Here is a 9,751-nt window from a genome sequence, read left to right on the forward strand (position 1 = left end):
GGCCTTCGGAAGCACCACTATGAACAAAAGTTAGTGGAGATGATGGAATTCCAGCTGAGCTATTTCAAGTCCTAAAAGATGATACTGTTAAAGTGCTATACTCAATATGCTAGCAAATTTGGAAAACTCAGCAGTAGCCACAGGACTGGAAAAGTCAGTTTTCATTCCAATCCCAAAGAAATGCATGCTGAAGAATGTTCAAACTACTGTACAATTGCTCTCTCATTTCACATGCTAGCAAAGTAATGCTCAAAAGTCTCCAAGCAAGGCTTCAATAGTATGTGAACTGAGAATGTCCAGGTGTTCAAGTTGGATATAGAAAAGGCAGAGGAACCAGAGATCAAATTGCCAACATCCATTTGATCATAGAAAAAGCAAGAGATTTCCAGAAAAACATCTACTTCTGTTTTATTGACTACACTAAAGCCTTTGACTGTGTGGATCACAAAAAACTGCGGAAAATTCTTCAAGAGACAGGAATACCAGATCACCTTACCTGCCTCCTGAGAAACCTGTATGAAAGTCAAGAAGCAACAGTTAGAATCGGACACAGAACAAGTGACTGGTTCCAAACTGGGAAGGGAGTACGTCAAGGCTGTATATTGTCACCCTGCTTATTTAACTTATATGCAGAGTACAACATGTGAAATGCCAGACTAGACAAAGCACAACCTGGAATTAAGATTGCCAAGAGAAATATCAATAAACTCAGATACACAGATGACACCACCCATATGTCAGAAAGCGAAGAGGAACTAAAGAGCCTCTTGATGAAAGTGAAAGAGGAGAGTGAAAAACCTGACTTAAAACTCAATATTCAAAAAAACAAAGATCATGGCATCTGGTCCCATCAATTCATGGCAACCAGAAGGGGCAACAATGGAAACAATGAAAGACTTTATTTGGGGGAACTCCAAAATCACTGCTGGAGAAGGAAATAGCAACCCACTCCAGCATTCTTGCCTGGAGAATCCCAGGGACAGAGCCTGGTGGGCTGCTGTCTATGGGGTCACACAGAGTCGGACACAACTGAAGCAACTTAGCAGCAATAGCAGCAGCAAAATCACTGCAGATGGTAACTGCAGCAACAAAATTAAAAGATGCCTGATCCTTGGAAGAAAAGCTATGATCAACCTAGACAGCATATTAAAAAGCAGAGACATTACTTTACCAACAAAGATCTGTCTAGTCAAAGCTATGGTTTTTCCAGTAGTCATGTATAGATGTGAGAGTTGGACCATAAACAAGGCTGAGTATCAAAGAATTGATGCTTTTGAACTGTGTTGTTCAAGAGTCTCTTGGACTGCAAGGAGATCAAACCAGTCAATCCTAAAGGAAATCAGTCCTGAATATTCATTGGAAGGACTGATGCTGAAGCTGAGGCTCCAATCCTTTGGCTACCTGATGCAAAGAACTAACTCATTGGAAAAGACCCTGATGCTAGGAAAGATTGAAAGCAGAAGGAGAAGGGGACGACAGAGGATCAGATGTTTGGATGGCATCATTGACTCAATGGACATGAGTTTGAGCAAGCTCCAGGAGATGGTGAAGGGTAGGGAAGCCTGGCATACTGCAGTCCACAGGGTCACAAAGAGTGGGACACAACTGAGTGACTGAACAACAGCAGCAAGAGTTCGAGCCTGTGCCCCTTGCATTGGAGCACAGACTCAACCACTGAGCCACCTGGGAAATCCCATGTCATAATCCAGGATCTAGAGTCTAGTCTTAGCAGAAAAAGAATAAAATGGAGGGATACCAAGAGCTTTAGAGAGACTATTTTGTATTTGACACATGTATTTGAAAAGTCAGTGGCATGTAACATATAAAGCACATTTTAAATAGTGCAGAGTGATACACTCCAAAATGACTGTTGTGAAAATCTTCAAGAGCTACAGATACTCCCCTGAAACAGTCATTTCCATAACTTTGTAACTACTTAGTAAAACAAGCTTTTTACGAGTCTATAATTCGGTGAAATTTTCCATTGGTGAATCAACCTTCACAGAACAAGGTTAAAGCAGTTTCCCAGAATTTACTTTAGGATTTGGTTTCTGCCAAGGTTGTGTTCTTACTTGTAGACACTGGCTGCAAATCAGGCAGCTGCCACTCGAGGACAAGGGGTATTACACAACTCAGTTCCTAGGGCACAATTAATATTTAATTTTTTTCAATTCATTTTGTTCAAATATAAAGCTACTTGTTAAGCCTGTTTCTGTGTACCAAGTCCTTTCTTAGGAGATGGGGGAAAAAAGAGATGAAAGGCGTTTTCCCTGCTTTGAAGAGCTCACAATCAAGAGACAATACTGCTATCTAAGACAGATAAGCATTGTTTTCCTATTGCAGAGGTTCTGCCTTATAAGACAGAAATCGTACATTCATGAATTCTTTACTTTTTCATTCACTAAGAAGATTGGGGAAGATTCCATGTTTCTGGCACTGTCCTGGACACTGCATGGTGACGTGGCCTTGAGTTAACACTAATGGTTTTTGGGGTCCAGGAAGGAAGAGGTACAGCCAACAGAGGGGATGGGAGTGGGTGGTCACTGGCTTGGGCTTTGTGCATATATGGCTGGCAGAGGTCGGGGAAGGGGACCTTAACAGCAGTTGAGTCAGGAAGAGGAGCTGGACAGACCCCAGGTGAATGAGGAACAATCCAGACAAGGCTGTGATGCAGCTGAGGCCCTGGGATGTGTCCTCCCTGTGATGGAGGGCACGGGAGGCCTGGAGCCAATATGGCTTCAGCAGAAGGTAATGAGGCAAGGAGGACTGAAAAGGACAGGTGAGGAGACCAAGGGATGATTAGAGGGTCATTTCTAGAATAGAATAGGAAGACTCCAGAGGCAGGTTGACTGAGGAGGCCAGACCATTAATTGGGAGGCAAGTGGTCCAGCAGGTTCAAGGTCACTAACCCATGTCCTCTCCAGAAAGCCTCCCTGTTGCCATTCTGATTCCTTACACAGCCCATTCTTGTTCTCTCAGGGGATTGGGAACCCTGTTTGTCTGCCACAGATGGTGACAACCTGAAAATGTGGCACTCCTTACCCTCTACACTGCCCTGCCTGGCCTGAAACCAGAAACTGCCTGTGGACCAGTGAACACAGCTCTAATTCACATTTCCTGATTCACTCGACTTGACTCTGTGACTCAGTGTGCCGATCCTCCCCAAGAGGGTTCCCTGCTGCTGAGACCAGAAGTAGGAGTTAGGAGTCCTTAGAGATGTAGGTTTTGTCAAAAGTCCCAGGGAGAGTGTGGACCAAGGCTTGGCTGGTGTTGGGAGCCAGCGTGAGGAACTCCGCCCATGGCAAAGGTCATGAGGAAGGAAGCTTGGCATATGCAAAGGCGTGATCAAGCCTCAGGAAACCCCCTGTTCCCGAGCATCTACCCCCAAAACCAGAGTACTTTATGGGGAGCTCTCCCCCATAACCATTTTTCTCAGAGAAGGAGTTAACTTGCAGCTCCAGTTAATAAAAATTCCTGGGCGTGACAAGAGTGTTTCAACTTACGAACTCTGAAGTTTCTCTGGCCTGCCTGATCAGGCTTGTCTGGCCGCATGTGATTGTTTACAGCCTCCCAACTGTGAGAGGCATGGGATGTTTTAAAACTTTCTAAATACAGACTCTTTTGAGAAGTTAGAAGATCATTAGTATAGTATTAGTGGGTTGATTAGGAATTATATTGGTGAAGGGTTTTTTCTTCATTTGTCTGCCAATAATTACTGCTAATTCCTTGCCCTGGGTGTGACAAGGATATCTCAGGTCAAACCTCTCTGCTGACAGACTAGCTTGTGTGAAAACCTCTCAACCATAAACAGCACAGAGAGTTTGGAGTATTAGCATAGGGCTTTTTTCATTGATGAGTCAATGATTGCCATCAGGCCTCCATATCCTTAGGCACCTGGGAATATATTAATCAATGTATTTGGAATATAGAAAAGGAAATATAGTAGTTTTTTGATGTTAGCAATACTAGACTTTTGAGTTAATGAATCTTCTCTTTTGTTATAGATCACTGTACTTTGTTATAAATCACTATAAATCACTATGCTATGTAAAAATGTAACTATCACTATCTTAAGACAAAATAGATCTTAAGAGGAACAGTGGTGAAGGGTTTACATTTGTTGAGCCAATATTTGCTGCTAAATCTCCATATTCCTGCCCTTATAATGAATATTACTAGCATATAAGAGAAATAAGTATTAACCTTTAAGATTAATCATGTTAAACCTTAGGTTAAGTAAATTCCTTTCTTGATTGTAACTCACTACACTCTCACCCTATAGGAATGCAACTTTATTTGGAGGGTGGCGCCTGATTTAAGAGAAAAATCGTAAGCCAGAAAGAAAAACACCAATACAGTATACTAACACATATATATGGAATTTAGAAAGATGGCAATTATGACCCTGTATGCAAGACAGCAAAAAAGATACAGACGTGTATAGCGGACTTTTGGACTCAGAGGGAGAGGGAGAGGGTGAGATGATTTGGGAGAATGGCATTGAAACATGTATAATATCATGTAAGAATCGAATTGCCAGTCTATGTCCGATGCAGGATACGGCATGCTTGGGGCTGGTACGCGGGGATGACCCAGAGAGATGTTGTGGGGAGGGGGGTGGGAGGGGGGTTCATGTTTGGGAACGCATGTACACCCGTGGTGGATTCATGTCAATGTATGGCAAAACCAATACAGAATTGTAAAGTAAAATAAAAAATAAATAAAAATAAATAAATAAATAAAAGTGGGGAAAAAAAAAGAAAAAGAAAAAGAAAAAAATCACCCCTGGAAAAATAAGTTTTCTGGTTAACTGACCAATATCAGAAAGGGCCATAAAATGTCAGCAGACCTCATGGCCAGAAGATGATGAAACCCATAAGACCTTTGTATAATTTTATATGAAGCACCTGATTGTGACAAGGGTCAGGTCTGCTGACCCCCGCGTGACTGTGTATTCATCCCTATGTATAACAAAAAGGTATATAAACAAACCTGAAAAATAAAGAAATTGGATCAGTTTCTGGAAAGACTGATTCCCCCGTGTCGTTTCTTTCTTGCTCCCCGCTTTCCTGGCTGAATTCCCATCTGGAATGTGGGGACTCACCAAGCCTGCTGATTCTGCCTGGGCTTCTGAGATTGGACCGGGGAGGCCTCAGTGCCTCCTCTCCTTCGGGAGAATGGAAAGACGCCTGTGGCCTATGTAGGTGGTGATTGGTATTCCATGTAAACCAGTTATTCAGCCTCTTTTCTCCACTACGTCTCCTACTATCTCCCTCTATATCTGTAATTAAAAATGTATTTTTCCAAGGACGCCAACTCTGTCCCCACCTTCAAATCACCCTGGATCCACTGGGGCTGGACCCCGGCAGGCTGGCAAGTTCAGCGTAACCAACAAGAAAGGGATCAGGGCTGGGCTACGCGGAGGACAGCCCTGAGTACCGTTTCTGGTCAATGGCCAATGCCTACCTAGCTCAGAACAGGGTTTGAGACCACTTCTCATTTCATTTACTGCCGGGGTCCAGCCCCGGTGGGTCCAGGGAATTCGAAGGGTGGACAGCGTTGGCGAGGAAAACTTTCTTATTTAGAGATATAAGATTAGATTAGGAAGAAAATAATATAGTAGGAAATTTAGGTGGAGAGAAGAGGCTGAATAACTTGGATTATGTGGAAGACCAATAAAGTTCCAGACAAGGAACTTGCACCTTCTACGTTAGGCCACCGGCGTCCATTTGAATATCAGAGAGTGCCCCGCCTTGGGCTCTCTCTCTTACGGATCTTAGAAGCCGGGACAAATAAGTAGACATGATGAGCCTCCCTGCTCCAGATGGGAATTCAGCCGGAAAAAGAAAAGAATGACATGGGGAAGCCCAGCATCGGTGCAAGACTCCAAAAACTATTTTTCAAAATCAGCTTATATACCCCAAGTTGTACATAAAGAAATAGAGTTATGCAGGGGCAGCTGTCCTGACCCTCATTGAGACAAGGCTTTCTTTTTGCATGCCCTCCCGTATACAAAAGGTCTCAGGTGGTTTACATTATCTTCTGGCCAAGAGGCTTGTTAACATTTTTATGGCTCTCTTCCTGGATAATTGTCCAGAAAACTCCTTTTCCCTAGAAGTGTTTTTTCTTTACTCTGCATCACCCTCAAAGTACAAAAAAGTTACATTCCTATAGAACAAAGGTGCAGTGGGTTATAACAAAGAAAGTACTTAACTCAAAGATCTAGTGTTGCTAATACCAGGTCTACTACCTGTTTTTCTATATACCAACTATACCTAAAAATAAAAGATATGAAAATTTGGCAGCAAGTATTGGCTCAACAAATGAAACCTTTAATCAGTCCTATTCTAATGATTTTGACTCCTCGGAAGCCTTGACATTCCTAGGATGTTTTAAGCTTCCTGTGCCTCTCGCAGTCAGGAGGCCTCAAACAATCACATGCGCAGCTATACGAGTCCTGCAGGCAGGCTAGAAAGCCATCAGAGGGGTTTTTGGATCGAAACACTCGTATTATGCCCAGGAGATTTATTATCTAAAAGCTCTAATTTTTTCCAGAAAAAGGTGGTGGGGGGACAGTCCCCTGTTAATGAGAGAAGAGTAGGTGGAAAGCATAACATAGTAAAGCAGGCAGATTCTGGTCTTGGGGGGTGGATGCTCAGGAATTTCCAGGGGGAATCCCTGAAGCCTAACACGTCCTTGCGTTTTGTCAGGCTTCCTTCCGCATAACCTTGTCACGGGTGGGATTCCTCACGCTGGCTCCCAACAACTTACCTCGCTGGCCCAGGAACTGCTTTGGAAAGCAGTTTGCCATGAATGAGATGAAGGTGGCCATGGCCCTAACCTTGCTTCGCTTTGAGCTGTCACCAGATCCCTCCAGGGCCCATGTTCATTCAAAGACTTCTGTTGAAGTCTGAAAACAGGGTCTACTTGCAGCTCAGAAAGCTCCTCTAATCCTTGCGGGAACAAGGACAAGCTCTGAGGGCCCCGGCCTGCCATCCTGCCTTGCTGTCACTCTCTCCTGTCCTTGTCTCTTTGCCAAATTCCTGCTTTGATCTGCCCGCCGCCTGCCTCATCTTCTGCCTCCTGCCCAGCTGACTTTCTGCCCTTCTCCTCTCACCTTTCTCCAGGCTCCCTATCTGCTGTCTCTCCATCTGTCTCTGACCCCCTGTATCTCTCACTGTCCACTGGAATCCTGATCACCCGACACCCTCCAGTCTGTCTGCTCTCTCCTGTGTTTCTCCACTTCTGCCTGCCTGTCTGTCCCTGTATTCACTTCCGTTTTGATGGTAAAATAATTTGCCACTGTCTTAGGGACTTAGAACAACACAAAGTTATCCTCTGATGGCTCTGGAGTGAGAAGTCTGAAAGGGGTTTCCCTGGACAAAATAAGATGTTGGTGGGGCCCCTCTCCAGGGATCTAGGACAGGATACAGCTCTTTGCCTTTTCTGCATCTAAAGCTACAATTCTTGCATTCCTTGACTCCTGGGCCCTCCTCCCTATATGAATCCAGCCAGCAACATCTTCAAATGTCCCTCTGCTTCTGTCTTCACATCGCTTCCTCTTTCATCAGGACCTTTATGATTAGATGAACAACTCAGATAAGACAGGCTTCTTCTGATCTGGGGATGAGGACGAGGACACCTGGGCAGCCATTGCTGGACCTGTTAAGTCCTGTGTGACTACCATCGGCCTGTCCCCTGCTCTCTCCCATGTGTGATGGGTCTTCCTGTGTATCAGTCATGTGGCTTCCCCTCTCTCGCCCTCCCTGATATAGACTGTGTGTGTCTTCTCTGAAAGGAGCTGGATGAAACAGAAGAGAGAGGAGGGGAGGGAAGACAGTGGAGAGGAGGAGGGGAGATGACATCTGCTCTGTGGGGCTGGGACCCCAGCAGGGAGAGCATGTCTGGCCCCCCTGCAGCCTCACACTCTGGGGTCCCTCAATGCCCACACCCTGCCTGGCATCTGAGGCCCCCATGACAGCTGAGTCAGGAGAAAGGGCTCGTCTCCAAAGGCTCAGAGGGAAGACGCTCACACCAGTACCTGTCGGGGAGGGAGCCTCCTTGTTGTTCCGTGGTAGCTTCCTCACCACATCTGTAGAGGGGCCCAGCCAGCACCCACCCTGTGCTGAGCAGGGAAGACTTTATAGACTTGGCCAGGCACAAAGGTCTCCTTCACCCCAGAAGAGATTTGAGTAGAGCCCAGCCTGGCCAGGTCACCAGTCCTCTTCCTCACAGGCAGGGCCTCAGATTCCTTTGAGGACAAGAGTGGGTGGCTAAATTGGAAGGCCAGGGAGGAACCAGCTGAGCACAAGGCTTGGCTGTTGGGAGTAGAAGTCAGACCTGAACCCAGGACAGCTGGTGGCACCTTTCCACACAGGACAACACCTTGGAGTCCCTGGCATGCAGCCTGGCCACTCTGAGTGAGGACCAGCCTCTTCAACTCTGCCATTCCTGGAGACCATGTTGGGGCCTGTCCTCCTGACCCTGGGCACTGACCAGAACCAGGCCCTTTGCACTCTTCCTCCAGCCTCTCTGCACCCAGCTCTGCTTTCTTCTGGTTCTGCACACAGGTCCTCCTCCCTCTCACCCCTGCCCTTCCTAGACCAGTGTCCTGGTGCCAGAGGAGACCTCCAGGCAGCCCTGTGCTGTGCTGTGATGTTGCCATGTGCCTCCTGATAGGGCCTTTCCTCAGCCAGTGCCTGTGGCCAGGACCTTCAGACCAGTAATCCTCTCTCCATCTCCAGGTTCCTAGGTCACCAGGCTAGTTCATTCTGCTTCTAGAAGTGACCAGGGGAAGGCTTTCTTCTGCAACAGGGGTGGGTCGCACTCTCACTTGCTCTTTCTATGGCCATCTTAGTTCTGCACCCCCCATATAAAATACCTGGTGAAGCCACAGAAAAATCCCTGCCCTAGAGCAGAAGTTGCCACAGTCCCAGGCTGAGACAAGGTCTGGAACAGAAACCAGAACTTGAGAAACAGGATTCTACACAAGCAACCACACAAGCCCAGCTGGCAGCAGCAGCTGAAACTGATGAAGAACCAGTCAGGAAAGCAAAACAGAGCTGGAGTGAAAAGAAGGCATGGAAGGCTATGTCCAAACTAGGTCTTCACCAGGTTACAGGGGTTACTAGAATGACTATTCAGACATCTAAGAATATACTTTTTGTCATCAAGAAACCAGATGTGTACAAGAGCCCAGCTTCAAATACCTAGATACTTTTGAGGGAAGCCAAGATCAAGGACTTCGCAAGCACAATTAGCAGCTGCTGAGAAATTCAGCATTCAAAGTGAAGCTGTTTCCAAAATTCAGGAAAACACACAGATTCCAACTGTACAAGAGGAGAGTGAAGAGGAAGAGATTGATGAAACAGGTGTGGAAGTTAAGGACATAGAATTGGTCATGTCACAGGCAAATGTGTCAAGAACAAAGGCAATCCGAGCCCTAAAGAACAACAGTAATAATATTTTAAGTGCTATTATGACATTAACAATAACTATCTGACAAAAGGACCTTTTTTGGTGCTTCAAAAGAGTAACTGCAGCTGACTTTGAAGTTTGTACTGTTTCTAACATTAATAAAGTTGAAGCTTCTTGTTGGATGAAAAGAAAAAAAAAGTGGCCAGGTAGACACTGTGTTTGACCAGGAATGGAGCAGTAGAGTTAGCTGGGTGTGTCCTAGGCAGGAAGTTTGACGAGTCCCCTGGAGTGAAGTGGCACAGAAAGGGTCAGTCTAGTCACTCTCAGAGTATGG

General features: G+C 45.6%; 1 pseudogene; it reads left to right on the forward strand.

Annotated features, from left to right (window-relative positions):
* The first annotated feature begins 8,688 nt into the window (after window positions 1-8,688).
* Window positions 8,689-9,514, forward strand: LOC120856193 (annotated as a pseudogene).
* The last annotated feature ends 237 nt before the right edge of the window (window positions 9,515-9,751 follow it).

This window comes from Oryx dammah, unplaced genomic scaffold (genome assembly GCF_014754425.2).
Source record: "Oryx dammah isolate SB20612 unplaced genomic scaffold, SCBI_Odam_1.1 HiC_scaffold_28, whole genome shotgun sequence".
Lineage (NCBI taxonomy): Eukaryota > Metazoa > Chordata > Mammalia > Artiodactyla > Bovidae > Oryx > Oryx dammah.